The sequence below is a fragment of the Eulemur rufifrons genome, chromosome 7 (genome assembly GCF_041146395.1).
Source record: "Eulemur rufifrons isolate Redbay chromosome 7, OSU_ERuf_1, whole genome shotgun sequence".
NCBI lineage: Eukaryota > Metazoa > Chordata > Mammalia > Primates > Lemuridae > Eulemur > Eulemur rufifrons.
The window spans coordinates 252357114-252379953 of NC_090989.1; the positions used below are offsets into that span (position 1 = coordinate 252357114).

The 22840-nt window shown below is 42.8% G+C and overlaps 1 protein-coding gene across 6 annotated transcripts in view; it reads left to right on the forward strand.

The window, feature by feature from the left end:
• RUSC2 (RUN and SH3 domain containing 2) overlaps positions 1-22840 on the forward strand; it is a 54383-nt gene that overhangs the window by 17115 nt on the left and 14428 nt on the right. For 2 of the 6 annotated variants that reach the window (XM_069476571.1, XM_069476573.1), the window contains exon 1: positions 1985-2253. The exons of 1 other annotated variant lie outside the window; for it this stretch is intronic. The gene's annotated coding sequence lies outside the window, so the exon portion shown is untranslated. Of the gene's footprint in view, positions 1-950; positions 993-1984; positions 2254-13693; positions 13746-16345; positions 16820-22840 lie in introns of those variants that run through there. 3 more of the 6 variants (XM_069476570.1, XM_069476569.1, XM_069476572.1) reach the window with 3 other exon arrangements.

The following is a 22840-nucleotide window of genomic DNA, read 5'->3' on the forward strand; positions in this document are numbered from 1 at the left end:
CTGTCGGGAGCTGCCTTTCAGGGAGACGAGTGGGATATCCACAGAGTTCCAGATACTGTGGTCAAAGTGTAAAGTCTCTGAAACCCCAGTCTCTAGGCGTTGGGGGGATAAAGAAGCTTTCTGGAAAGATTATCTGGGCATTGGCTCCTGGCCAGTGAAGGCTGATTTCTTGGTGTTTCTATCTGAGTGTGTCATGTCTGGGAAAGAAGCTCTGATGACACAAATTTTCAAGGAATTTGATATACCCGCTAAAAACCATGCAAGTCAATTGAGGACCAGCCTAACCCATCCTTTGTCCCGAATTCCTGTATCACCCTCCCAAGCAGGCTTTTTCCTTTTCTTTACAATGTCAGCACTCACTGCACTAGTCTGGGACTTGTGACAGACAAGGCCGAGCTTCCGGTTAGTTGAGTGGCAGTCTTTCCTTGATTTTATTAAGATCATTTCAATGCAGCCAATTTGTGTGTATGTATGTGAGTGCCCTGTCCAAAACAACAGGGCCGACTTGACTCAGGAGAATGCTGTGAGCAACAGCTTTCAACTTGAAGTCCACCTGGTCCCAGACATTTGACACTAGACTACTGGACATAGGAAAGCTCTGTTTGTTCCCCTTCCCCTTCCCCGTCCCTGGTAATGCTGAACTGTTGTCAAAGAGGCCTGCTTCCTCCAAAATCCAACTTAGCAACCTGGAGAAGACTGAGGCCACTCCTGGAGCAGGAAGCTGCCCTAGATTTGGGCAGTAACCAGTAGAACTTGATACTGACGCCAGAGTGTAAAAATAAACACCTCCTACAGTTCTGTCTTAATCCATTGGCATCAGAGTTGCTATTATTAACCCATAGGCCTCACAGGCAGCTGTGATGGGCAGACAACAGCTTGGACAGACCTACCCTGCCAACTTGGAATCACACTCTTTCTCCCCTTCACCTACTAGGATCTGATCTGGGGCCCCAGGAGCAGCACCATCAGTCTGGGAGCATGCCCTACAACAGGTAATACTAGAGGTGGATTAGTGTCTTTGTTTGGGGAGAACCTTGAGGTTCCAAGGGCAGCCTAGCAGTCTAGAGTGTATTGGGCACAGGACAACTGATTCGGTCCTAGTGCAAGGGAGAGAAAAGAGGATCAGGACTCTCTGCTTCCTTTGCCTCTTTTACAGAGATTTTGCCTGCCTCTTCTCTAGATCTGGAACCTTGAGGTTTCCTGAGAAATTGGGAAAGGAGAGAGGAAAGGACTCCGCTGGTCATCTTTCAAAGATATAATAATAACAGTGACTATTTACCGAGCACTTACCATGTGTCAGATACTTTATGTATAATATCTTAATTTTACCTCAAGCCTTTGAGAGAAAATATCATGACAATTTTACAAATAAGGAAGCTAAAGTTTAGTGAGGTTGAGTGACTTCCCAGAGTTCCACAATTGGCAAGTCGCGTGTCAAATTGGGACCAGCCCTGTCTTAGCACAGACTTCCATGCCCTGAATCCTTGTAGAACCTAGATTCCCAAGTACTCAGGACCCACCTAGACTCCAGCACCTGCTTTGTAAATTTTTTGTTCAAACAAAAATTTAAAAATTATTCTCACTTTATTTTCTTAACTGAAAAGCCAGTCGTTCCTGGTGTGCAGAAATGGTCTTCGCTGCCACCTCCTAGTGAGCCAGACCCCTCTGCTGAGAACGCGGCCAGATCATGCTGAGGGAAGGGTGTGCTTGAATGAAGAGATTCCTTGAAGGGCAGCTAGGCTTCCCTCTCCTCCTTCTCCGACCTCTCCCACCCTGGCCTCACAACTGGCTTGTGTAATTCAATCTGGATTCTTCTTATAGCCTCTACTGTGCATATGTGGTCTTTTATTTACAGCTTTGGACAAACTGATTGGATAGCAGCTTACCAGCCTGCATGCTTTAGTGCACTGCCTGGGGGGAGGAGGAGCAGAAAACATTTTGGCTTTGCTGCCCGGAGCCCGGAGCCAAAAGGAACAGCCAAAGGATGAGCAAGGGGTTGACGGCACTGACCAGTCTAGGAGCAGCATAGGGGGCTTCCTTGTTCCGGCTAACTTGCTCCTGCAAATACACACTGGAGAGCTGTCCTCCAAGCAAGGCAGCGGCGCTGGGGCTTTCAGCATCCACCCTGGGGCACTGTCTCTGGTCTTGGTGGACTCCTGCTCCCTTGCTGCTCACCTAGCACTGGGAGGCTTTGCCTGTGGGCCTCCCTCACTGCTGCACCCTCCCTCCCCTCCTCTGAGGAACTCTGTCAAGGTAGGAGCTAAGTCTTTCCTAATTTCCTGTGGTCCTCCTCTCTCCCCCTAATATAGCCTCAAAAAAATAGAGTTTACAGCAAATTCTCCTTCTCTAGAGACTTATAGCTGTAGCAGTTAGAAGCCAGGCACCTGGGGTGTAGGTGCACGTATGTGTCTGCGTATTCATGCTGGAACGTAGGAGGGTGAGAGGGAGGGCATTTTTTAACACACTGAATAGGAACCTTCCCTTGGGCTCCAGGTTTGAATTTGGCGTAGATTATAATTAGACCTGAAAGGTTCCTTGGGTCTACAGAGTAGTGAAAATAAATAAATAAATAGACCTGAGAGGGACCTTAAGAGGACATCTGGTTGAGCCCTCTGCCTCCAAACAGACGCTGTGAATTGAGCTGAGGAAATCCAGTGGTTGGGCTGATGGAGAAAGTCATATACTTGCTGGCCCGGTGAGAGGAAGAGAATTTTCTTTCTAGATATATTAATAATTTGTTTTGAGCAGAGAGAGACTCAGGGACAAAGTTAGGGTTATTATCAGATTTTTATAGAATAAGGGAAAGTGACCCTGTAAGCTCCGTGACGGTCAGTGGCTCTAGCTTATTCTTTTCCTGGGCACGATGTCCCAGCGCTGCAGTCTCCATTCATTGAACTGGGGCCTTTTACCTGTCAGGCTCGGCAATCGGAGAGGTCAAAGGTTTGAAACCTGTTGAGAGTTCCACCGCTGGATATTCTCTGCCAGTAATTTTTTTTAATGTCCCTACATATTTCCAGTTCATAAGGGAGGAAATAGACGTGGGGAAAAGAAGGTTTTGCCCACACCAGGGGCTCCTAGGAAAGAGCCCATTCTGCTTTAGAGCCAGGCCTCTTCTGGAACGTTTGTATTGGACTTTTGGGGGTGGACTTTTCTACAACATATGTGAGAAGACAAAAGCAAAGCAAGTTCTGTGCTTCGAAAGAGGACTCTATATTAGGGAGGCCTAATAAGGAAGCAGCTGGTGTGTCTGGGACAGCCCTTCGGGCCCGGCTCCTTCCAGCACACTCCAGCATGCTGGCTGGCCTGACTTGGAGTCCAAAATAACATGACACTGGCTAGGAACTGTGGCCTCCTCAGCTAGCAGCAGCTACACTCTGCCCAGAGGAAACACAGATGACCTCCTGGGCGTTGGCTGCTGTTCCATTTATGGAATCAGACTCCTGCTGCCATAGCCAGGTGCTCTCAGGCATCTAACAACTTGTTTATGTTCACTCCAGCTCTGTCCCAGACACCCACAGGAGTCACTGTTAACACCAGTTCTTAAATCTCCACTTCTTCCAGCAGCTCTCACACAGAGAAGGGCTTGTCCTACAGGACACTCAGAGCCTCCATCTCATCTTATGCCCTGTAAAGACAGAGAACCTTGGCAGGGGGTGGAGGGTAGTTATACAAGCTGACTTTCCTAATTCATATACAAAGTATATTCTGTTCTGGAAAGTTCAGTTTGCTATTAAGTGAAGTTAACCAACATCATTTTACAAATATTTGATTTGGGAGCCATGAAGAAAGAGAAAGAGAAGAGATGTTTCTGTCAATTAATCATTTATTTCACTCCCCCATCCCCAACCGCCAGCAAGCCGTGCTCCATCCTGCCTTTGCCTTTGCCCTTGCCCAGAGGTCTTCAGAATTTCTCTAAGCCCTAGGGTGCCCTGGAGGTGTCTTTGGGGGCCCATACAGTGGGGAGACATACTGGCAATGATTTTAACAAAATTTTGAGCCCCTCAAATTGGGCTATTACCCCTGCACCTCCAGCACAGCCCTACACACAGTGAGAGTGCAGTGCGTGCTTGTGGCTTGATCGCTTGATGGATTAATTGACTCATGAGATGATATTAATTAATAGCCTCACGATAATTCTAGACCAGAGAAGAGAGTACAGCATATCGTAATTTATTTGGATTTGTTATGATTTGAGCATTTCTGACCTTTGCTACTGGAATCAATCACACAGTCAGGTGAACACTTGGCCAAAAGGAGTTACCTAACTGAGGTGGTTGTTGGCGTAGAGGATACCTGACTAGGTCACACAAGCAAAAGTACTTCCTGCTGATTTCCAAAGGAGAGCGTCCTGAGGGGAAAGGTCAGCAGAGTGGTTTTTGGGACAACGAGGGACAGAGGAGGTGGACTTTTAGCTGAACACACAGATCATACAGTCTTGTCTGTTTATTAGTACTGCTTATTTTTGCTAAAAATTACCTGCCTGGACAGTTCCCAAAACTCCTCAGTGTCTTGATTGTGGGAAATACAGAACTTTTTCTCTGCTAACCTACACTTATGATACCATCTAAGCTGTTTATCTGCAGCCTCCAGTATGCATCCGCATATCTTAGGGGGGTGGCTTTATTTTGTTTTTAATTAACTTATATGTTTTATAAAAGTTATAAGATATTTCATTTTTAATAAATCCAAATAACAGGAAAAGGACATTAGTGGAAAAACTGGCCAAATTCAAATAAAGTCTGCAAGTTTAGTTAGTAGTAATGTACCAAATGTTAATTTCTTTGTTTTAATAAATGTACCATGGTTAGATAAGATGGTAACATTAGGGGAAGTGGTTGAAGGATGTACAGGAACTCTGAGCTATCTTTGCAGCTTTTCTACAGGTCTAAATTATTTCAAAATAAATAGTTAACTTTAAAAAATTTATATGCAGCAATAAAGGTCTTTACAATGAAAAAAAAAAGCCAAACAGTGCCAAATCTGGAACGATCTGAGCATCCAAATCAATAATACCAGTAATGGATTATGGCCCATTGAATTTTTTAAAAAATCCAAGAGTCTGTACTTATACCAAATAAATAAATAAAGACAGAAAAGGGAAATCTTTCTTATGTTAGAATGCCAACTAATAAATGTACAGGGAATAACAGAAAATTGTCATTTTTCAACCATCATAGTAAATAACTGATCCAGACAAAAATCATCAATGAATGCTGAAATGATTGGATGAAAGTCTGGTGGGGAACAGGTTATCTATACTTTCTAAGAGTAATCTCCCCATAGCTTGCTTATTAATTACAAAGGAGAAAATGGTAACTTTAAAGTGGAGAAACCTGACAGATAACTGTCTTAACCAAGGGTTCAAAGTTAGCATCCTCAAAAAAGCGACAAAAGGATCTCATACGTTGACTTTTGTTTTTTTCCTTCTTCTGCATTGTTTCTGTTTCTCCCAGACTCTTGTTTTCGGGTTTCGTTCTGCTCTTTGCTAGGTTGGAATCTGTCCTCAAAAGTCTGATCCATATTTAAGAATGAGGCATTAAGAAACTGATCGGAAATTCTGTGAGAATGGAGAGGCAAACTTGAATCTGGCAGACTTGTCTGGTGTCTGGCAGTCTGTATCTGACATTCTTTTCTCTGGGTTAGTTCGGCTTCTGCAGAGAAGTAATCTGCCAGGGGCAGGGGTGGGATAAGTCAGTCTGGCTGTTGGTATTCTCCTGAAACAGGAGAAAGGAGTCTAGCAATTCTCTTACGGAGATTTTCACTTACTCCCCCAGTCGTCAGATTGGCGCCTCATCCTGCTTTCTTCTGTGCCCTGTTTTCCTGAGTCTAATGCAGTTCCACTTAAATTTCTCCAGAAAATAAATCCCCAGTTCCCTTAGGAAGCAGGAGAGGGGTGGTCTCCTGACAGTGTGGGCTTGGTGGTGGGGACTAGGGGAGTCTAATTGCTTTTTTTTTTTTTCTGAGACAGAGTCTCACTCTGTCCCCCTGGCTAGAGTGCAATGGCGTCATTGTAGCTCACAGCAACCTCAAACTCCTGAGCTCAAGCAATCCTCCTGCCTCAGCCTCCCTAGTAGCTGGGACTACAGGTGTGTGCCACCACAGCCAGCTAATTTTTCTATTTTTAGTAGAGATGGGGAGACGGGGTGGGGGGCGGCTCTCGCTGTTGCTCAGGCTGGTCTCAAACTCCTGACCTCGAGCAAAACTCGCACCTTGGCCTCCCCAAGTGCTAGGATTACAGCCGTGAGCCACCCTGCCTGGCTGTCTAATCATGTCTTTTACAGACTTTAACCAACATCCCTATTTTTATCTGCTTAGTACATCACCCCTACTTCCAGAGGTACTTGGTCTCCAATTCCTGAGCCATTCAAGGATTCTACAGGGGTGAATCTACCTGCTTCTTTGATGACATCTCCCTTTGTAGACGTTGTTTGTTGTTTCTAATCTTTGTTCTCCTCTGTTGTTTTTGTTGAGAGTGATTTTTTGAGAGATGATGAGTTGACTCCACTTTTGTAAAACTTTAAATTTCGTAGGTTCATATGTTATCATTGAAAATTTTCACGTAAGATTCTGGTTCTGCTACCACTGCAGCCTACTCACGTCCCAAGCAGATTTCTTTCAGACATTTTAGTTCTTTTTCTTACATTTTAAATATTTGTCTTTCTTTTATTCTTATTCCTTCCCCTGTTTTCACAAATACAAATTGTCTTACTCTGAACAGATTTTAGTAAACTAGATTATTACTACAGCATTAGAGGCTTTTTTTATACTACCCTACAGCCAAGTAGCCAACCCCATGTGATAAAGAAAGGATGTTACTCATACTCAGCTGGTGGAAATGCTTTGACATTTTCAGAGTTGGGGCCTTCCCAAGAGTGAACATTCAGAACATCAGGTTACAAAGATGCCTAACCTAGGCAGCCAGCAAACTGCCCTCTAAACCCTATGCGTCTTCCTGCACTCAGTATCGCCTCTCTCTCTGCCTGTTAGCACCTGCCACCTCTTAGAAAGCCGGGCATGGTGGCACGCACCTGTAGTCCCAGCTACTCAGGAGGCTGAGGCAGGAGGATTACCTAAGCTCGGGAGTTTGACGCCAGCCTTGGCAACACAGCAATACTCCATCTCTAAACAAACAATTAATTAAAAATAAACTCATGTAAGTATCCCTTGGTTAGAAAGTTTATACTCTAGAATCCTTTCTTAACTCTTCCTAAGTTTATTCACTATTCTTCTTTCCTAAAGAATTGCTTAGTATAATAGATTTTTAAATAAGTATAAATTCACTGCACAAAAACTGATTGAGCAGTTGTTATACTCAATAAGATGTATGCAAAGCACTGAGAATGCAGAGATGAAAGACATGGTTCTTGCTCCTAAATAGCTCAAATTCTATTCAAGTGAAGCAAACAAGTAAACTAATACAGTACTTACTTGGTGATAGTGATTTTCACTGAGTGGCGTGGGCACACAGAAAAAAATCTGACCCTAAATGTGCATAGGCATGCAGATGAAGGAAAACATGGTAAATTTGAGAACTCACATAATTTTATACATGGCTAGAGGCTAGGAGAGCACAAGAAGAAGTTTGAAAGGTAGGTAGGATCTAGACCATAAAGGTCTTTGTATGTCTCAGAAATTTGTACTTTTATCCTAAAGATGATGGGGAGCTACAAAAGAATTTTACAGGACAGTAAGAATATCAGATTAATGTTTGGAAAGACTGTGCAGTCCTAGGACAAATTTAGGGAGTAATATGGGATAATGTTCAGGGCTAATTGATAACAGGGGGTGAGGAAGGAAGAATTTGGAATGACTTCCAGGTCCTTTCTTTGGGTAACTGGTGGATGGTGAGGATTACAGGAGGAGGATCAAGATTGTACTTGTACCCCATAAATTTATGTAAATAACAAAACGAAAACCAAAAGAGTTTACATATACAGGAAAAAAAAGAGTCTGTGGCATTTTCCTAGTTCTTTATTATATGTTGGGTAATTTTGATTTGTATCCTGGACATGTTGAATATGATTTTGTGAGACTTTGGGTCCTGTTAAATATTAGTTCAGTTAAAAAAAAAAAATGGGATGGTGGCAGGGTTGGGGAGGATGATTTGTTCTTCTTGGGCCTTACTGATTTGAGATATCAATGGGACATTCAAATGGACATGTCCAGCAAGCAGTTAAAAATGTCTTTCTTTTTAGGATTTATCCCTTATCTCTCAGTCTCTTTATGGGAACATCAGCTTTCTTGTTAGTTTAATGGCCAGCTCTCTAACAATTTGTAATTCAGTATGTGTCTCTTTACGTTGAGCCTTCTCCCTGTCCTTGACTCTTTGGCCCTCCTAAGTTATAAGACCAATCTCCAACAATAGGACTATACACTCTTAATCGTATATAACTCTTAAAAAGAAACCTAGAAGTTTTAAAAAAGCAATAGCAGTGCTTTACATTTCTATAAAATGTTCAATTTACAGAGTAATTTTATACACTGTTTTGAGTAGGCCACTATTCAGACCTACAGCAGAAGGTATATATCTTTCTGTGGCCTCTACATCCTTTTTTTTAACCCCATAAAATAGCCTGGTCCAGGCACAGTGTTTATATGCATACCTATTTTATTTTCACCACCCTTCGATCTCTATTGCTTAGCAAGGTGGTCTAAGCAATCACTGGGTTCTGGAGAATGCTGGGATTGAGGTGGCTTGATTGATGCTGGATATGGGAGAAAGGTACCCATATCTAGTCTTTTCGGATTTACCCAAGTTACTGTCCCCTTCTGGTCAGAGCTCTGTACCCTCGTTTGTAGGGCCTTGGGGTATTAACCAACATCTTATCACTTGGTAATAGTAAGTATTATACTTATTGAGTGTTTACTATATGTCAGACACAATTTTAAATGCTTTTAATTTAGTTAATGTAGTAGATATTCTTTTTATCACCATTCTACAGAAAATGGGGGCAGGGAAAGGCCAGGTAACTGGCCGAGGATCACACAACACACCAACAGATATGACATCATCTTATAACTGTTAAATTCATTACATTCAAATTTTTCTAATATATAATCTAAATACTTGTTACTTTTTTTTTTTTTTTTTTAGACAGAGTCTCACTCTGTTGCCCGAGCTAGAGTGCCATGGCATCAGCCTAGCTCACAGCAACCTCAAACTCTTGGGCTCAAGCAATCCTCCTGCCTCAGCCTCCCAAGTAGCTAGGACTACAGGCATGCGCCACCATGCCCGGCTAATTTTTCTATATATAGATTTAGCCTTCCATATAATTTCTTTCTATTTTTAGTAGAGACAGGGTCTCGCTCTTGCTCAGGCTGGTCTCGAACTCCTGAGCTCAAGCAATCCACCTGCCTTGGCCTGCCAGAGTGCTAGGATTGCAGGCGTGGTTACTGAATTTTTTTTATCCTAATTGAGATGTTATACTTCCTGAATCTATGGATTCATGTTTTCTGTCACTTCTAGAATATTATCTGCCATTATCTCTTCAAATATTACCTTTCCTTGATTCTCTACCAAGAATTCTGATTAGAAGTATGTTAAACCTTCTCATTCCATATTATCTCTTAACTTCTGTTTCGTTTTTGGTCTCCATGTCTTTTTGTGCTGTGTTTTGTGTAATTTCTTCAGTTCTATCTTCCAGTTCACTAATTCTCACTTCAACTTTGTCTAATCTGTTATCAAAATTATCCATTGAGTTTTTATTTTAATAATTATGTTTCTAGTTTCTAAAAGTTCCATTTGGTTGTTTTTCAGATCTGCCTGCTCATTTCTAATAATTTATTGCTACTTGCTTATTTTTGAGATTTTATCCTTTATCTAAAACATTTCACACATAGCTGATTTATATTCTGTATCTGAACATTTTCAATATGTGAAGTTCTTGCAGTCCATATCCATTATTTATTGTTTTCTCTGTTATTCACTTATGATGTATTTGTGATTATTAATTACAAACTAACTTTGCATTACTCTTTGATTTTGAGAATCCTGTTGATTTAAGTTAGGAGATATTTTCTTCCAGATAAGATTTTTATCTGCTTCTGCCAAAGTTGTGGGACACTGCCTGCCTTGGATCATGCAAGCTTCCTTTGTAGGTCCCTGCTTAATGCAGGAATCCTGTCTGCTCAGTCATGTTCCATACTCAGAATGAAAATGGAGAGTAATGGAATGTTAAGAGTTTAAGATCTTGGCATTAAAGATTTATTTACTAAGCACTTTACTAAGGCTCACCTTTTAGTTTTTCTTCCTTACTTTCCTCCTCTTCATCAGGTATGCTATTCTCAGGCTAGCTAACCTTCTGAAAGCTGGCTGGGCTCCAGTTAGCCTGCTGTGCTTGCTATTCAAAGAAACATCTCTGGTGCTCTACTATGTGCCAACACCCTGTGCTCAGAATTGCCTATCAAGGTATAAGACACAGCCCCATTCTCCAAAAGTGCACTATCATCAAGAGATGAATAATAAAATAAAATGGCCAAGGCTAGGTACCAAATGGGGTATACATACAATTGGTATTGAAGTTCAAAAGGATTTCCATGATAAAGAAAAGCTTCCAGACATGGTAGAATTTGAACTAGATCCTTTATTTTTTAAAAAAAAGGGAGGGGAAAGGAAATTGGGGGAGCATTCCAGATATCTTCCCAGTGGAGTGAGGCAAAACCCAGAATTTGCAATAGATTTGGCATGCAATGGGAACGAGGTTGGATATAGAAAGGAACTTTGAACACCACATTAAAGAATTTGGATTTATCCTGTAGACAGGAGAGAGCTACTGCAGGCTTTTTAGTAGTAGAGTAACATGTTGGGGAGATTAATCTTGCTTTAATGTATAAGATAACTGGGATCAGAGAAACAGAATGAAAGCAAGAAAACTAGTTAGAAGACTGTATTATAATTCAGAGGAAAGGTAATGCAGGCCTGAATTAGGATGATAGGAGTAGGGGTAGGAATTAGAGAGGCAATGTAGCAAGTGGTTAAGAACACTGACTTTGGAATCAGATCAGCATCTGAACCCCAGCTCAGGCACTTATTCGACTGGGTTACATTGGGAAGATTAGTTAATATCCCTGAGACTCAGATTTCTCATCCATAAAGTGAGGATGATATTACCTAGCTTAGAGAGTGCTTATGTGGATTAAATGAGTTAATATAAATGCTTAGAATAATAGTTGAAATATAGTAAAAACATAATTATTTATTATTAGATCAATGCCTAAAACATTGCAAGGAAGACTCAGCATGACTTGGTGATTGTCTGAATGTAAAGACAGTCCAGATGACTTACATTTTCAAGCTTGTATTACTGGAAGTCCAAAGAAAGCTGATTTGAAATAGAAAAAAAATCTATTTGGCTTTAGATGTGTTGAATTTTAGATAATAGTAAGAAATATCTAATAGGCTATTGGAGAGTTGATTCTGGAAGTTCAGGAAGAATATAAAATTTGGAAATCAACAGCAAAGATAATGGGAAGAGCTAAACACTACTTAGGTTGAAAAAACTTCAGATTGTCAACCATTCAAATCTGAATTTTGCCATAAATCTACAGTTAAATATGGGCCAGGTATTGTTTTATTAAACAATGAAGAAAGAAAGATCTAAGAAATAGAACTAGGGAAAGGGGGATTTGAATAGGAGAAGATGACTAATAGTGTCAGACAATTCAAATATTGTAAGTTAGAAAATTATAACTGTTTCACACAGTTCAAATGTTACAAGGAAGATTTCTCTAGTGGTAAGAAATGGTAAAGGAGAAAGTAGAGAGACGGTTAACATAGTCCATTGTTCTAAGAATTTTGGTGTTGAAAAGGCAGAAGAAAGAGAGGATTGTCTGAGACCCTTGGGTTGACTTGCCAGTGATATATTCTGCTTTCTGGTGTACCTGAAATTTCACCCCATCACCCCATCCCCAGGTACAGGGCTTTCAAAGACTTCTCCCTCTGTGGAACTGAGCAAGACCACTCAAGCTGCTGTGGTTACTGTTTTTAACAGCTTTATTGAAATATAATTGACATACCATACATTTCACCATTTAAAATATACAATTCAATTGTTTTTAGTATATTCACAGAATTGTGCCACTATGACCATAATCTAATTTTAGAACATTTTTAGCATCCCCACAAGAAACCCCATAACCATTAATACTCATTCCCCATTTCTCCCTCCCTCCAGCCTCTGACAGCCACTGAATTACTTTTTGTCTCTATAGATTTGCCTTGTCTGGACATTTCATATAAATGGAATCAAACAATATGTGACTCTTTGGCTTCTTTCACTTAGCATAATGTTTTCAAGGTTCATCCAGGTTGCAGCATTTATCAGTATTTCATTCCTTTTTATTGCTGAATAATATTTCGCTACATGTACCACATTTTATTTCTCCCTCATCTGTTGATGAACATTATAGTTGTCCTACCTTTTGACTATTATGAATACTACTGCTGATAATATTCATAGACAAGCTTTTGTGTGGACGTGTTTTCATTTCTCTTGGGGATATACCTAGGAGCAGAATTGCTTGGTCATGTGTAAGTCTTTATTTAACAGTTTGAGGAACTGCCGGACTGTTTTCTAAAGTAGTTGCACCATTTTACAATGCCCTCAGCACTGCTAAGGGTTCCAACCTGTCCACATCATTGTCAACGTTTGTTATTGTCTGTCTTTTCTTATTTTAGCCATTCTAGAAGAGCCAAGTGGTATCTCATTTTAGTTTTGTTTCATACTTCCTTAATGACTAATGATGTTGAGCATCTTTTTATGTGCTTATCTACCATTTGCATGTCTTCTTTGGGGAAATGTCTATTCAAATGCTCTGCCTATTTTTAATTAGATTATTTGTCTTTTGATTATTTAGTAGTAAGAGTTTTTTTTTATATATTCTGGATAGAAGTACCTTATCAGATACATGATTTATAAATTTTCTCCCATTCTGTGGCTTGTCTTTCACTATCTTGATTGAATTTTCTGAAGCACAGAAGTTTTAAGTTTTTATGAAGTCTGGTTTGTTTTTTCTTTTGTCACTTGTACTTTTGGTATCCTGTCTAAGAATGTATTACCTAACCCAATGTCGTGAAGAATTACTCCTTTTTTGTCTAAGCTTCTTTTTAATAGATGCTTTTTTCACACAAAAAACAGGAGTCTTTTCTTCCAAGCCTTTTGAGTCAAGTCTGCCCACTACCTACTCACATTTACACTCAAGGAACAACTCTTTTTAGGTTACTCTTGTTCAACAAGACTTTGACTAAACGCCTTCTGTATGCCAAGCACTGTGCTTGGTTTTATGGGAAACACAAAATAAAAATGATATTGTTTTATATACTGGGTATTTGGGATACAAAGATGAATATGATTTAGAGTTTGCAGTCTAGAAGAGACATTAGGCAGATACGCAAAAAACAACAATAACCATGTGAGTGACACATGATTTACTTAATCAAAACTTTGCATGGACTGATGGTAGTTTCTGATTAAGTTTGCATCCGTATGCAATGAAATGAGAAAAATAATGACAGTCTGCTTTCTCTTATGAAGTGATGATTGTAGTTGGTATAGTTTTTTTGTTTTGTTTTTCTTAATGATGCTACTTGGCAGTATAAGCAGTTAGCAATTCTATTGTTTTTTTTGTTTTTTTTTTTTTGAGACAGTCTCACTCCTTTCCCCTGGCTAGAGTGCCGTGGCATCAGCCTAGCTCACAGCAACCTCAAACTCCTGGGCTTAAGCGATCCTACTGCCTCAGTCTCCCGAGTAAGTAGCTGGGACTACAGGCTTGCGCCACCACGCCCGGCTAATTTTTTCCATATATTTTTAGTTGTCCATATAATTTCTTTCTATTTTTAGTAGAGACGGGGTCTCGCTCTTGCTCAGTCTGGTCTCAAACTCCTGAGCTCAAGCAATCTGCCCCCGTTGGCCTCCCAGAGTGCTAGGATTATAGGCATGAGCCACCGCGCCCGGCCCGATCCCCCAGTTTTTTGTGGGAGTTTTTTTCTTGTCTGTAAAATCAAAGACCTGCAACCACTGGTTCAGAGAACAGAGAGATTATTTCTGGCTCTGGGGAGATGGGAGAAGACTTGATGGAGGAGTTGCTCTGGGTCTTGTAGATTTGAATGATTTTGAGTATGGCCAATTGTAACAGGCAGGGGAATCTGAATGAACAAAGGCAGCAGAGGGGAAATGAGCTTATGAAATAGGTTTGAAGGACTACCTGATGGGATGTGGAAAGTAAGATTGGGTGGAGAGGGATTAGACAGCCAAGATGGAGGACCTTGAAAGCCCAAGTTCAGTTTGATTCTCTGGGTCATGAGAAACCATTAAAAGGGACAGGAGGAATGACACGTTGAAGAAAGATGGAGCTTTAGGGACATAAATCTGGGAATACTGGAAGGTAAATTGCAGGTGAGGAGACTAATTAGGAGGCAGTTGAGGTTTATAAGTGACAGTATTTATATTTTGTTTCTGGCTGAGAAATAATTTGATCTTTCATTAAAAAGTCCTGTAGATCTTTGGCAGTAGTGGTTGGGAAGTAAGTGACAATGTGGTCTGTGATGTGGTGAATTAAGCCAAGCACTGAAAGTATGAGAGTTGCCAGCTTCCATAGGCAACTGGAAACATTTCTTAAGCACTAGCTGTCGGCCGGGCGCGGTGGCTCACACCTGTAATCCTAGCACTCTGGGAGACCGAGGCGGGAGGATTGCTTGAGCTCAGGAGTTCGAGACCAGCCTGAGCAAGAGCGAGACCCCATCTCTAAAAGGAAAAAAGAAGAAAAATTAACTCTGCCCTAACCTACACCTGCTCATCCAGCCCTCTTTGTAGTCAGTGTCAGCTAGGGGAGAGGGAAGTATAGTGACACCATTTCTGCTCCTTTCAACCTCCTTGAGAGGACTGCCAATTGTTGGCTGGTTTTATGAATGGCAGCCTCCCTCCCTCCTTCCCTTCCTCACCATTTCCTGCTCTGTAGGTTCCAGGGCCCATGGCTCCTCAAGTAAGTCAAGGTTGGAGATGGGTCTTTGTTCTCTCTGCAGTTCAGCTCAGCTGAGCACAGTGTCAGTAGACACATGGGTCTCACAGGGAATAGAAGAAGCAAGAAAGGGAAAGAAAACTACATCTCTTCCCAGTCCTGAGAGGTAGCTGCCGTGGTCCTGGCCAGTGGTTTCTCCAAAGCGTCTTTCTAGCCACCCAAAATCCAAGGGCTCGGCTGTGGAGTCCAGATAGTAGTGAGCCTGAGGAGGAGCCCTAGGCAGGGCCAGTGCTTGGGGACCAAGACCAGCTTGAGACCATCTCTGTGTTCAAGGGTAGCAGCAGGGAGCAGTGACATGAAGCGGACAGAGCGCTGGTAGTTACTGTACAGCAGGCTCTGGCCATGGCGTCTTCCCTGCTACTTACCCCACAGAACTGGCCTAGAACCTGAGGAGGGTGGAGCCAGGAAGGCGCGGAGGATTCTGTAGGTCTAAGGCAGAACCGAGATTTTTCTCTGGCCTAGAGAGACCACTCCCTATCCACAGCCTTCCTTTCCCTGCTAGAGGGATTCTGCCGTGCTACACAAACCCAGCTGGACCCAACTCAGCACTCACCAAAAATTGATGTATGTGAGGGAGGCCAATTCTGCTTCCACCACAGCTAGGAGACCCTCTGGAGATCCAGGAAACTGAATTGGACCCTGTGTTAAGAGTTAGGAAGGGGTCCTGCAGCCACCATGGTCTAAGACTCACTACCACCCAGTGTCCAGAAGCCTGCTGAGAGCCCAGTCTCTTTTCTTCTCACTCTCTTGCCCAGGCTGAAGTGCAGTGGCCCATTTGCAGCTCTTTGCAGCCTTGAACTCCTGGACTCAAGCAATCCTCCCGCCTCAGCCTCCTTAGTATCTAGGACTACAGGACATGTGCCACCATGCCCAGCTTTCATTTTTTTTAGAGATGGCATCTTGCTGTGTTGCCCAGGCTGGTTTCGAATTCCTGGCCTCACGCGATCCTCCCACCTCGGCCTCCCAAAGTGCTGTACTACAGGCATGAGCCACTGTACCCAGCCCAGTCTCTCTGAGACAGACCCCATTTCCCTGAGGAGGCACATCCCAGGAAGCCTAGTGCTAAGACCAGCTGGGCACCCACAAGAACTGAGCTTGGCTTTCCTTCTGGCAGAATGATGACTGGTCCTGCAGCCTCCCTCAGGGCTTCGGGAGTCCCCTCCCAGGCTGACTGCTCCACCCGGCGGCTAGTCTGGATTCCTAGTGAGAGGAAAAAGCTGGAAAACAAGGAGTCATTTACAGGGGGTGAAAAGAGGAGGGAGAGGTTTCTGGCTAAGATCTAAAAGGAGGGGCCTAAGGAAGGAAGGAAGGAAGGGAGGAAGCTCCAAGGCTCTGCCCAGACATCTTCCCTGAGATTCCTAAGGACCAGGGAGGAGCCAGGCGCAGCTCTCCTTATTTTTCCTTTGCTATGGTGAGAATTCTCCCATCTCCAGCACTTACTGCCCTCTGTGGCTGACTCCTGTCTCCACCCTCCCCCTTCCCCAGGCTAACGGGCCCACGGGGACTGACAGGGAGGGAGGCTGGGTGGCTGTACTGTGGGCATGCCTGCTCCTTCCCTTCCCCCTTCCCTGAGCAGCAACGTCACCACAGCACCAGCGGCCGCGGCAGCAGCAAGGAGACTAGGGCTGGGATTGCGCAGCCTCCCTGCATTAGCAACGATGCCATTGTATTAGCAGAAATCAGACCTTAGGAAATCGGCCCAGTTCCAGTGGAACAGTGCCTCAGCTGGAACTGTCAAGGTAGAGCTTGGTCGGAGTGCAAAAGGAACAGAAGCCTCCGGTCCAGCTGCAGGCTCCTTACAGAGGTATGGCTCGGCGGGCTGGGGGAGGGCAGGGCAGAGACGCTAGGATCACCGATCAGCACGTTTGGGCCCTGGCTTCTGAGGGTTGGCTTTGTCTTTCCAAAAGGGAGAGGGGGGCGGGGGTTGGGGTGGGGGGACAGAGCGCCGCGTGAGCTCCGAGCATTAAACAAGCTCATCCATGCATATGTTGGGGCTGTGGTGCAGCGATGGAGAAAAGCCCAGGCTTGGGCTAATGCCATTTATGCTATTTTGTTAAGAAGCAGAAGATCCTGTCCTTCCTTTCTGGGCATTTCTAATGAAGATGCTGTAGTATGGGGGAGTTAAGATCTAAAAACAAAGGCTTAATAGGAGGAGACACCCTAAAGCTACTGTAAATTTATGATGGAGACTATTCAGGGATCCATGCAGCTTTCAGGAGGGGCTGGGAAGCCTCCCCCCCCACACACACATCTATACCTGCACACAGACACACATCGTGTCCTCTGGTGCTACGGGAGCCACTAGGCTCCAGGTAAGGATGGAGTAAGAAAGAATTGTTGACCAAGATGCCCCACAATACATGGGGAGAGGGGCACAGTCATGACAATGCCTGGGGCACCTGACTGTTATCATCAGCCTTGCATACAGACCTAGATTCCTAGCAGGCAGAAACCTAAGCATAAGCTAAGGCTCCCAAATCGACCCCCCTGCTCTCTTCCCTCAGTCCTGCCCAAGAGAGGACCCAGTCAGGAAAAGAGTTATCAGTGCTACGGAGGCTCCTCGTCAGGGTCTCAGGTCAAGGTCAGATTGCTAGAGAGCAGCAGCGAGTACCATTGTCTTCTCCGTCTTTCTTCAGAGGCCAAAAAATAGGGAAGGGATTCTGTGACTGGCAGAAAGGCACCGATGACCAAAGACAGGGAACCCTTTCTTCTGGAGTTTTCCTACCCAGATAATTTTCCCTGTTGCTGAGCAGGTAGAAAGAGTTTCTTAAATTCCCATTTCCCTTGACCACCTTGGTGGAGGATTCAGAAACATAGGATAATAGGAGACAGTAGTTCCACCTTGTGCAAATATGTGGTTGAGGAATACACTGCATAGTTATGGGAGTGTGATAGTTCCCAGAAAGTGTCTAGGAATGTGAACCACAGAGCAGGGGGAAGGAGGTTTGGGGACCATGACTGGGGCAAGGAGATGAGGGCTGGGAACTGGGCAGGGGGTGGGGTTGACAAGTGTTATCAGAGCATGGGGTCAGTAATACGAAAGGGACCGTTAAGTTCAGAGAATGGAGAGGCAAGTAGATATAACTCATGTAAGTGGAGGCTACAGTGTGGGCCCACCCAGGAAAGGTAGGAAGCAGCTGCACTGGGAGCCGGGTAAATGCAAGGGCTGTAAGAATATACAAAGAGGGTGTGGCCCTGATCATTTTCTTTGGGAGGCAGTTGTAGTGGAAATAATTAAGAATTGGGCAGACCTGGGTTTGAATCCCATCTCAGCTGTGTCAATGTGTGCAAACTACTTACATGCTCTAAGCTTTGGTGTTCTCATCTGTAAAATGGGGATGATTATGCCCACTTGAGAGTGTTACTGTGGAAGTAGAGATATATGTAAATTACCTGTCATATAAGTACTTAATAAATGATCACTAATAAATAGTATTGTGATGGGCCAAGAGACACTCATTTGAGACAAGGGCCAGGAAGAGGGCTCTCACAGAAGGCTTTTCCCGATTCTGGAGAGCTAGACCACATAACCTTGCGTTGGCTAAGCCACCGCTCCCCTGTCTACCTGGCAGGCACACCCAGGGGGCTCATCTTCTGCAGGAGCTTTCTCCCACCGTCTTCTCATATGGATCCTCTATTTCTTCCCCACCCTCGTCTTCCATGTCTTTCCATCTAATGAGGGTACAAAAAGAATCTGACATGAGTTCTTCCAGCTCAGTGTGTTCTCTACAACTTTATTAGAGCTTATGAGCCACAGTATTAAACTTGTCTTGATATAGAACAAGTCACTCCCAGGGAAGAAGTCTGAGATATGCTCTCCGTAAATGTGCTCTGTGGTGTTTGAAATCAAGTCATATGTACAATTTACTCTCATTACATTCTTGGTAAAGAAAAAAGGTCAAAAGTTAGGATTCCTGAGTCCCATCTTAATTCTGGTATTTATTCCTTGAGTGATTTGGGGCAAGCCATTTTATTTTTCTGGGTGTCAGTTTCCTTATTTTTTAAAATGAAGATGGCTCTGCCTCCTTTGGTCAGTTGGTGGAAGAATGAGTGAGATATGACATGTTGAAAAGGTGATTTGTAAAAAATGTGAAGGGGGTGGGGCAAGGCACAAATACAAAATCTCAACAGATGCCTGCAGAACTTAGTTGGCTTAATCGGGATTGTCTGTGGAGGAACTATCGGCAGGCATTTCCCTGAGTCATGTGGAGATCAAGAAGGAATAAGACCTTCTCTGAAATACAAAAGTATCAAACAAAATGAAATCAATCCGTGAAAGAGCTTGACAAAGTAGGATTCAACAACCTAAATGTAAAAGCTGAAACTCTATAACTTTTAGAAGAAAACATAGGAAACTTTCTTTATGATCTTGGGATAAGTAAAGATTTCTTAGGGCACAGAAAACTTTAACCATAAAACTGATAAACTGGACTTCATAAATTAAAAACTTCTATTAACCAAGAAACACTATTAAGAAAACAAGCCACAGGCTGAGAGAAAATACCCACAAGACATATATCTGACAGAAGACTTGCATCCAGAATAATTTAAAAAAAAGTACACTCAATAATAAAAAGACAAACAGCGCAGTTTTTTTAAATGGGTAAAATGATCAACAAATAACCGAGCACCTACTACGTTCCAAGCACTGTGTAATAAGTTGTAGAGACACAGAGTTGACTACATCACAGTCTCTGACCTCAAGGAACTGCGTTCTAGTGTGGGAGACAGATGTGTAAACGTAGCACAAGGCAGCTGTCAGCGGCCTCCAGCCAAGGGCTCCACCATCACCCATCACACTCAGTCATTCTTCACCCTGGTTTAGAGGATCAGCTTTCTAGATTGTAGAGTGTGTCCTGCATCGCTGTGTTTTTCCATATGAATGCATGTATGTGCCAGTCACGGTTTTGTGGGCCAGAATCGTAAAATTTTTTTTTTGAGACAGAGTCTTACTCTGTTGCCTGGGCTAGAGTGCCGTGGCATCAGCCTAGCTCACAGCAACCTCAAACTCCTGGACTCAAGCAATCCTCCTGCCTCAGCCTCCCAAGTAGCTGGGACTACAGGCATGCGCCAACATGCCCAGTTAATTTTTTTCTATATATTTTTAGTTGTCTGGCTCGTTTCTTTCTATTTTTTTTAGTAGAGACGAGGTCTTGCTCTTGCTCAGGCTGGTTTCGAACTCCTGAGCTCAAACAGTCCACCCGCCTCAGCCTCCCAGAGTGCTAGGATTACAGGCATGAGCCACCATGTCTGGCCTGGACATGCTGTTTATAATCTGCTATTTTCTGAGTATTCCCAACTTTTCTACTTTCTGTTAATCTTTACAGCATATATATTTGAGCCCACAGTTTTCTTAATGAAGGAAGAGAAGAGATGGAAGGAGCGAAAGGAAAATGATCTCATGAACCTCATAGCAAAACTTCCTAAAACTCATCATCTCTCTCCCATAATGCCACAGTTAAGGCAGCTGTTCCTCTCATCTCCTCCTCACCTCGTCTCTGCAAATGCCCCGACCTCGCCTCACCTCCACGCTAGTTCTCTTCCTGACCTCTCCATCACTCTTGCTGTACACCTTAATCTTTTTTTCCTGTTTAAAAAAAAAGTTTTACACAACAGCCTTACTGAGATATAATTCACCTATCATAAAATTCATCCTTTTATAAAATTGAGGTATAATTCACATACCATAAAATTCTATAGTTTTTATTATATTCACAGACTTGTGTAACTATCATCACTATTTGATTTCAGAACAATTTCATGACCCCAAAAAGAGCCTCCATCCCCATTCTTTATTCCCCTGCCCCCCAGCCCTTGGCAAATACTAATCTACTTTCTGTTTCTATGGAGCTGCCTGTTCTGGACATTTCATATGAATAGGCTCCTACAGCATCATACAGAGAAGCCTTTTGTGACTGGCTTCTTTCATTTAGTGTAATATTTTTAAGGTTCATTCATGTTGTAGCGTGTACCAGTACTTCCTTTTATTGTCAGTTATTTTGTTGCATGTATATCCTACATTTTGTTTATCAATTCATCTCTTGAAGGACATTTGGTTTTTTCCTACTTTTCTGGCTACTGTGAATAATGCTGCTATGGACATTTGTATACAAGCTCTTGTATGAACATGTTTTCATTTTTCTCGGGTATATACCCAGGAGTACAATTGCTGGGTCATATGTTAAGCCCATGTTTAACATTTTTGAGGAACTGTCAGACTGTTTTCCAAAGTGGCTGCACCGTTTTACAATGCACTCAGCAATATTTGAGGGTTCCAATTTCTCTACATCATCGTCAACACTTGTCATTGTCTGTATTTCTTATTTTAGCCATCCTAAAAGGAGCGAAGTGGTATCTCCTTGTGGTTTTTATTTCTCTAATGACTAATGATGTTGAACATATTTTCACGTGCTGGTTAGCCATTTGTATGTCTGCTTTGGAGAAAGGCCTATTCAGGTTCTTTGCCCAGTTTCTAACTGGGTTACATGCCTTTGTTGTTGTTGTTGTTGTTGTTGTTGTTGAACAGGGTCTTGTTCTGTTACCCAGGCTAGCGTACAGTGGCATCATCATAGCTCACTGCAACCTCAAATTCCTGGGCTCAAGTGATCCTCTGCTTCAGCTTCCCAAATACCTGGGACTATAGGCATGCGCTACCACGCCCAGTTAATTTTTTTAGTTTTTGTAGATATGGGGACTTGCTATGTTGCCCAGGCTGGTCTCAAACTCCTGGCCTCAAACAATCCTCCTGCCTTAGCCTCCCAAAGTGCTGGGAGCATAGGCATGAGCCACCACACCTGGCCTATATGCCTTTTTTATTGTTGAGTTGTAACAGTTCTTTATATATTCTGGTTAGAAGTCTCGTATCAGATATATGATTTGCAAGTATTTTCTCCCATTCTGTGGATCGTCCTTTTACTTTCTTCGTGGTATCCTTTGAAGCACAATGGTTTTAAATTCGTAGGGAGTCCAATTTATCTGTTTTCTTTTGTCACTTGTGCTTTTGGTGTCATATCTAAGAAACCATCGCCTAATCCAAGATAACAAAGATTTACTCCCGTGTTTTTTTCTATAACCCTTACTCTTGTTAGGTCAGTTTAGCCTCTCTTAGCGCCTGCGTTTCTACATCTCCACCCATTACCCAGGTCAACGCACAAACGCTTGAAGTTCTACAAAGAAACCTTGTCTCAGAAAGGGGAAGAGGAAGAAAAATTGTAAATACTTACTTCTTAATTCTAATATAATTTAATTTAACACAAATAATTTTAATACCTTGTCTCTCATACTTATATTTATCAGCCAGTTGACTTTTTCTGTGTATTGCTTGTTCATGTCCTTGAGCATATGTGACTTGCTCACTCTTTACTGCACTCCACAGCCGTGACCCTGTGGTCTAAATGAGTTACATTTTAAGAAATGGTTGGTGGCAAGTGCTCGCTAAATGATAAATAAGAGAAAGGCAATGGTGGATTTAGACTCAGGGTGGGTGAAAGGAAAATGATAGGAAGAAAAAGGGAAAGAAGAGAAATGAATGAATTAGGAGAAATTACACATGGGGAGTCCGAGGGAATGAAGACTGCTGGGACCTCAACCGGGAAGCACAGGAGACTAGAACTTGAGGAGGCCACTCTGCCGCAGTGCGGCCAAGAGACCAAGAAGCTCAGGATGGGCTCCGTGTCCTTGGGTCCAGGAGACATTGAACAAGATAGAACTTTACTTTAGCTTATCACAGGTCAAACTGGGAAGAGGAGACTTTCTAGGGGATGCCAGTAGTGAAGGTTCCAGGCTAAAACTGGGCAGAATTGGGGCACTTCAGGAGGTCTGTACC